The following is a 7188-nucleotide window of genomic DNA, read 5'->3' on the forward strand; positions in this document are numbered from 1 at the left end:
CACCTGACAACAACAACATACAGAAAAAAATTGAAGTTGTCACCTTCAAAACCAATGGAAGCAACAGTCAAGAAATCAAATGGTATATTGCTAGGCAAATCTGCTGCCCAAGACCTCTTTAAAGTGTTGCAGAGCAAAGATGTCAGTTTGAAGACTAAGGTGTGCCTGACGCAAGCCATGGTATTTTCATTAACTACATATACATGTGATAATTGAACAGTGAATAAGGAAGATCATAAAAGAATTGATGCCTTTGAGCTATGGTGTTGGAGAAGAATATTGAAAGTACCATGTACTGCCAGAAGAACAAACCAATCTGTGTTGTAAGATGTACAGCCAGAGTGCTCCTTGGAGGCCAAGATGGCCATTCTTCATCTCTCATACCTCAGACATACTGTCAGCAGGGACCAGTCACTGGAAAAGAACAGCATGTTTGGTAAAGTGGAGGGTTGCAGAAAAAGAGGAAGAACCCTAGTGAGATGGATTGGTATAGTGGCAGCAGCAATGGACTCAAATGCCACGATGATTGTGAAGCTGGCGCAGTACCAGGCTATGCTTCATTCCGTTGTGCATAGGTTAGCGACTTGATGGCCCCTAATACCAACAAGAATAGTACATCTTGACTAACAGCAGATAATACCAGAAAGATGCTTACTTGTATTTTTTTTTTACTATGCAATGATATTTGACTGCATGGATTGTAACAAATTATGGATAACATTGCAAAGAATGAGAATTTTAGAACACTTAATTGTGCTCATGAGGGAACTTGTACAGCAACCAAGAGGCAGTTGTTTGAGCAAAACAAGGGAATACTGAATGGTTTAAAATCAGGAAATGTGTGTATTTGGGGTGTGTACTTTCACCATACTTATCCAATCTGTATACTGAGTAAATCAGAAAAGCTGGATTATATGAAGAAGAACATGGCATTAGGATTAGAGAAAGACTCATTAACAATTTGTGATATTCAGATGATGATACAGCCTTGCTTACTGGAAGCAAAGAGGACTTGAAATTCTAACTGATGAATATCAAAGAGTAGAGCCTTCAGTATGGATTGTATCTCAATGTAAATAAAAGCAAAATCCCTACAGCTAGATCAATACATACCATCCTGATAAACAGAAAAGATTGAAGTTGTCAAATATTTCATTTTACTTGGACCCACAATTAACACTCATGAAAGCAGTAGTAAAAAAATGAAATAATTTACTGCATTATGCAAATCTGCTGCAAAACCTCTTTAGAGTGTTAAAGAGCAAAGATGTCAGTGCTCCTGACCTAAGCGCTGGTGTTTTTAGTCGCCTCATATTTTTGTTAAAGTTAGACTATGAAAAGTAAGACTGTGGAGAATTGATGTATTTGAATTATGGTATTGGCTAAGAATATTGAATGTACCATGGACTTCCAGAAGAATAAAGAACTCTGTTTTGGAAGAAGTGTGAATGGATTGCTTCTTGGAATTAAGGATGGCAAGATTTCACCTCTCGTACTTGTACGTGTTATCAGGAAGGACCAGTTCTTGGAGAAGGGCCCTCAATGAGATGGATTGACACATTGGCAGCAATAATGGGTTGAAATATAACAACAGTTGTGAGACTGACACAGGAACAGGCAATGTTTTATTCTGCTATGCTATGGTCACTGTGAATTAGAACCTACTCAAAGGTATCTAACATATATTACTTCTTAATATTTATTTGAATATTAAAACAAAGCTTGTGATGATGCTATCTTAATGATAGTGTTAGTTTTCTAGGACTCCTGGAATAAATATTTCAAGTTGGCTGACTTAAAGCACAGAATTTACTATCTCTCAATTCTGGAGGCAGGAAATCCATATCAGGGTGTCAGCCATGTTGGTTCCTTCTGAGATGTCTCAGAGAGAATCTGTTCTGTGCCTCTCACCTAGCTCCTGGGAGCACCAGACATCCCTTGGCTTATAGATTCATTGTGCATTATATCTTTCTTCTTTCTCCCTGTCTTTGAATATTTTCTTCTCTTTCATAAGGACACTTAACACATAGAATTAGGATGTACGCTACTTCAGTATAACTTCATATTCTAACTTAGAACATCTTCAAAGATTCCATTTCTAAACAGGATCACATTCACAGGTGTAGAGTTAGGTCTGCAATATAATTTTTTATGGGACACAGTTCATTCCTGAATAATCACATCAATGGCATTTACTTTAACTTTGAAGTTTATTTCCATTTTTGGACTATACACACCTCACCCTTAAAATTGACAATGATTTTATATATATAAAAATATATATATGTTTTAGAGAAGTTTTAAGTTTACAGACAGATTGAACATAAATTAAGAGTGTTTACTCCCTACACATGCTCTTCCCCACTAGTAACATCTTGATTTAGTGTGGTACATTTGTAATTTGTTATTGATGCATTATTATTAATGAATGCCATAATTTACATTAGGGTTCACTCTTTGTATTATATAGTTCATTGGGGTTAGATGAGTTTATAATGATATGCATGTTTTTGGTACTAAATGCCTTGGAGTTGTTTCTTACTCTTAGTGACCTTGTGTAGGATTTCTGAGGAGTGACTGGTGGGTTTGCATACCAACCTTGCAGTTAGTAGTCCAGTGCTTATCCTACAGTACTGCACCATTGTAATATCAAACAGAATAGATTGTTTCACTCCATACTTATTCTTCCCCCTAAACCTCTGGCAACCACTACAGTCTTTTTACTATCTTTGAATTCTAGTGTGGTGATGTAGGATAAGTACTAGATTTTTTTTTTTTTTTCAACATTTTTATTGTGAATTGAGTGATAGTTTACATGGGAGAACATAGGTTTTATACTCATTGTTTCATTGCAATGTCTGACTGTCTAATTCTGAAAAATGTGACATTGAAAACTGTAGGGACTACAGTTTTACTCTGGCACACATAAGGTTACCATGAGTTGGAATTGCTTGGGGTCTTAAAAGCTTGCAAGTGGCCTTCCAAGGTATAATAATTGGTTTCTATTTGCTTGGAGTAAGTATTGCTGTGGGGTGTTTTTTTTTTTTTTTTTCTGAATTTTCACTTTCTTTAGTTTCCTCCTTCCCTTGCCCCCCCCCTTCTCCCTATGATAGGGCAAAAAGACCCCAGTTTTAAATAAAGAAATATTATTATTGTTAAATGCCATCAAGTTGGTTCAGACTCATAGCAACTCTGTATAGGGTTTCTGAGAAGTGGCTGGTGGGTTTGAACTGCCCACTGTACTTTTAGCAATCCAGTGCTTAACCTACAGCACCATACTGTTGTTGTAGGGTGCCATCGATTCGGTACTGACTCATAGTGACCCTATGTATAACAGAACGAAACACTGGCCGATCCTGGACCAACCTCACAATTGTTGCCACGCTTGAACCCACTGATGCTGCCTCTTTGCCAGTCCATCTCACTGGGGGGACTTCCTGTTTTTCTTTGACCCTCCACATTACCAAACATGATATCTTTCTCCAGTTACTGGTCCCTTCTGACAATATGTCCAAAGTATGAGAGAGGAAGTCTGGCCATCCTAGCCTCCAAGGAACACTCTGGCTGCACTTCTTCCAACGTGGGTCTGTTGGTTCTTTTGGCAGCCCATGACACTTTCAGTATTGTCCTCCAAAACCATAACTCAAAAGCATCAATTATTTTACAGTCTTCCTTATTCACTGCCCAGCTTTCACATGCACATGAGGTTACTAAAAATACCACGGCTGAGGTCAGGAGCACCTTAATCCTCAAGCTGACATCTTTGCTCTTCAACACTTTAAAAAGGTCTTGTGCAGCAGATTTGCCTAATGCAATACATTGTTTGATTTCTTGACTGTTGCTTCCATGAGTGTTGATAGTGGATCTGAGAAGAATGAAGTCCTTGACAACTTCTATGTTTTTTTCTTCGGAAATAATGTTATTGGTCCATTGGTGAGGATTTTTGTTTTCTTTACATTGAGATGTAATCCATACTGAAGGCTGTGCTCTTTGATCTTCATCAGTAAATATATTAAGTCCTCTTCACTTTCAGCAAGCAAGGTTTTATCATCTGCATATCACAGGTTGTTAATGAGTCTTCCTCCAATCCTGATGTCATGTTTTTCTTCATAGAACCCAGCTTCTTGCATTATTTTTTCAGCATACAGGTTAAATCAATATGGTGAAAGAATATAACCCTGTTGCACACCTTTCTTAATTTCAGACCATTCAGTGTTCCCATGTTCTGTTCAAACAACTGCCTTTTGGTCCATACTAGGACTCCATAAATATTGTAGAAACTTTTTATTAGATCTTAAGTAGGAGTACAAAGTAAACAAAACAAACAGATCACCCTAGTTAGAGACCATTTCACACAAGGCCAAGATAGTGTCTAAAATTCTATCTCCATGTGTCAGTTTTTATAACAAAGGGATCGCATACCATAACCATAAGGATATGATCATAAGGTAGTAACACTCACCAAGTTGTTTATAGAGGAACTCCCTGAGAGGCCTTAAGTATGCCCATGACTTCAATCTTATCTCTGCTTACTTTGTTTTATCTTTTGTTTCATAAAGTTTCCATCTACTTTGTTCATTCTCTTTGACATTTTGCTTTCTTGAACACCCCCCCCACACACTTTTTTTCCCCTTCCTAATTATATCCAGGAGTCCTGGTATGGCACTGTAGGATAAAGCACTGGACTGCAAGATTGGTTTGAACTACAAGGTCAGTGGTTCAAACCTACCAGCTGCTCCTTGGAAACTCTATACAGGGTCGCTATGAGTCCGAACTGACTCTATAGCACTTACCACCACCACCACAACAATCATATCCAGATTAAAAACTATATACAGCCTTCAATATAGATTGCACCTAAGTGTAAAGAAAACAGAAATCCTCACAGGTGGACCCATAAATAGCATCATGATAAATGGAGAAAAGATTGAAGATAACAGAATCTTTATTTTGCTTGGATCTACAATCAGTACTTAAGAAGCAGCAGTTTAGAATCCAACGACATATTGCATTAGGCAAACCTGCTGCAAAAGGCCTCTTTAAAATTTAAAGAGCAAAGATGTCAATTTGACAACTAAGTTGCGCTTGGCCCAAGCTATGGTATTTTCAGTCACCTCATAAGCATGTGAAAGTTGGACAGTGAATAAGGAATCCAGAGAAAAATAAATGCATTTGAATTATGGCATTGGCAAAGAGTATTGAAAGTACCAGGGCTGCTAGAAGAACAAACAAATCTGTCTTTGAAGAAGTACTGCCAGAATGCTCCTTGGAAGGGAGGATGACAGGATTTGGTCTCTCGTTCTTAGCACATGTTGCCAGGAGAAGTTCTTGGAGAAGGACGTTATGTCTGATAAAGTGGAGGGTCAGCGAAAAATAGGAAGATACCTCCAACTAGATGGACTGACACAGTGGTGGCAAAAATGGACTCAAAAACAATTGTGAGACACAGAACCAGGCAGTGTTTTGTTCTGTTGTGTGTAGGGTTGCTATGAGTCAGAATAGACTAAACAGCACCTAACAACAACAATGTATATCCTTTTCCCTTTGTGTTTCCTTATACTACTTTTCTGAACAGAAAAGGCGAGAATTTGGAGTCAGCTAAAAATGCCCCTTGTTGGCATTATTGTAGTAGGTAAATTTAATCTTTTTGAACCTTAGATAATAATTTAGTTATACCTTAGTGTATGTATGGCTTAAATGATAATATTTACAAATTGCTTAGCACAGTGCTTTGAAACACTGTTTCATAAATTGTAGGCCCGCTGCCCTTTCCCCACTCCTCAACTTGGTGATTATCTATCAGATAGTAATGTATTTATAGGTGGGCACTGTGCCCTTACTGGTGGGGCTATAATCATTTCCTTTCATAAATCATGTGCATCGATCAGTCTAGGTTGTTTGCTGTACACATCTCTGTAGCTGCACCTTTATTTGAAATGCTCTTATTTCGTATGTGTAATCCTTGATTTTCTTTGAAAAACCATTTTCTCTCTTGTTATGTTTATTCACCTCTAACTAGACTTAAAGCCTTGCAGTCGGGATCAGGTGTTAGTGATCATTGTATTGTCTGTGAAAGTTTGCAGAGTGGATGACTATAGCTGTCCTTTGTAGTTAGTTCACTAATGTGGGATACTAGTGATAAGATTAACACCAGAATTGTTTGAGATCTGTATGACTATAAAGTTGTGGTTTTCAGGCTGTATTCTTTGGACCACTGTAGTATCTGTGGAGGTACTTTGGCTTTATTTCCATCATGGATAAATTAAGGAGGTTGTTTGATTGTTTAGACAGTTTAACATTAGCTCAAAGCAAGAAAACAAGGGAATAGCTACTGGGAAAGCTTTGCTTGAAATTTCGGCAATCCAGAACAGCCACTTTCCCTTTTTTTCTCAACATATTTAGCTGCTATTTAATATTTTATATGAATGAAAAGTTTGAATGATTACAAATTGTTTGGAAACCATTTTGGTAGAACACCTGACTGAGAAGGATAGACGTGCAGAAAAAATAGGCAATTCTATTGTCATAGTGTTGACTGTGGTTTCATAGTGTTCAATATACATTTTGTAGCATATGATTCAAGAAAGTGAATGCTTTTGCTCTCCATGGTTGGCTTCCCTTTTATGACTATTGTAATGTCTGCACAGCTTTTGTAGAATGTCAAGCTTAAAAATACCAATAGGATTTTAGTTTTTAGAACTGTTAGCTTCTTTAAGAGAGCTTTAAATAAAACATAGTACTATAGTCTACTATGTTGTGTCATTGGCTTGACATGTTGTTGTTGTTGTTAGGTGGCATCAAGTCAGTACTGACTCATAGTTCCCTTATGCACTACAGAATGAAACACTGCCCAGTCCTGGGCCAACCTCACAATTGTTGTTACACCTGAACCCATTGCTGCCATCACTGTGCCAATCCATCTCATTCCTCTTTTTCTCTGACCCTCCACCTTACCAAACATGATATCCTTCTCTAGTGTCTGGTCCCTCCTGATAATACGTCCAAGGTATAAGAGACGAAGTTTGGCCATCCTGTTTTCCAAGGAGCGCTCTGGTTGTACTTCTTCCTTCACAGACTGGTTTGACAAATAAAGGTGTATATTTATTGTGTATGTATGTATATTGTTCGGAAACTCTGTACAGGGTCGCTATGGGTCGGAACCGACTCAACGGCACTTAACAACAACAA

The 7188-nt window shown here is 37.8% G+C and overlaps 1 protein-coding gene across 1 annotated transcript in view; it reads left to right on the plus strand.

Annotated features, from left to right (window-relative positions):
* The window catches only part of LOC102812687 (GPI-anchor transamidase-like), a 175117-nt gene that overhangs the window by 72433 nt on the left and 95496 nt on the right, over positions 1-7188 (plus strand). The window lies entirely within an intron of this gene.

This window comes from Chrysochloris asiatica, unplaced genomic scaffold (genome assembly GCF_000296735.1).
Source record: "Chrysochloris asiatica unplaced genomic scaffold, ChrAsi1.0 scaffold00002, whole genome shotgun sequence".
NCBI lineage: Eukaryota > Metazoa > Chordata > Mammalia > Afrosoricida > Chrysochloridae > Chrysochloris > Chrysochloris asiatica.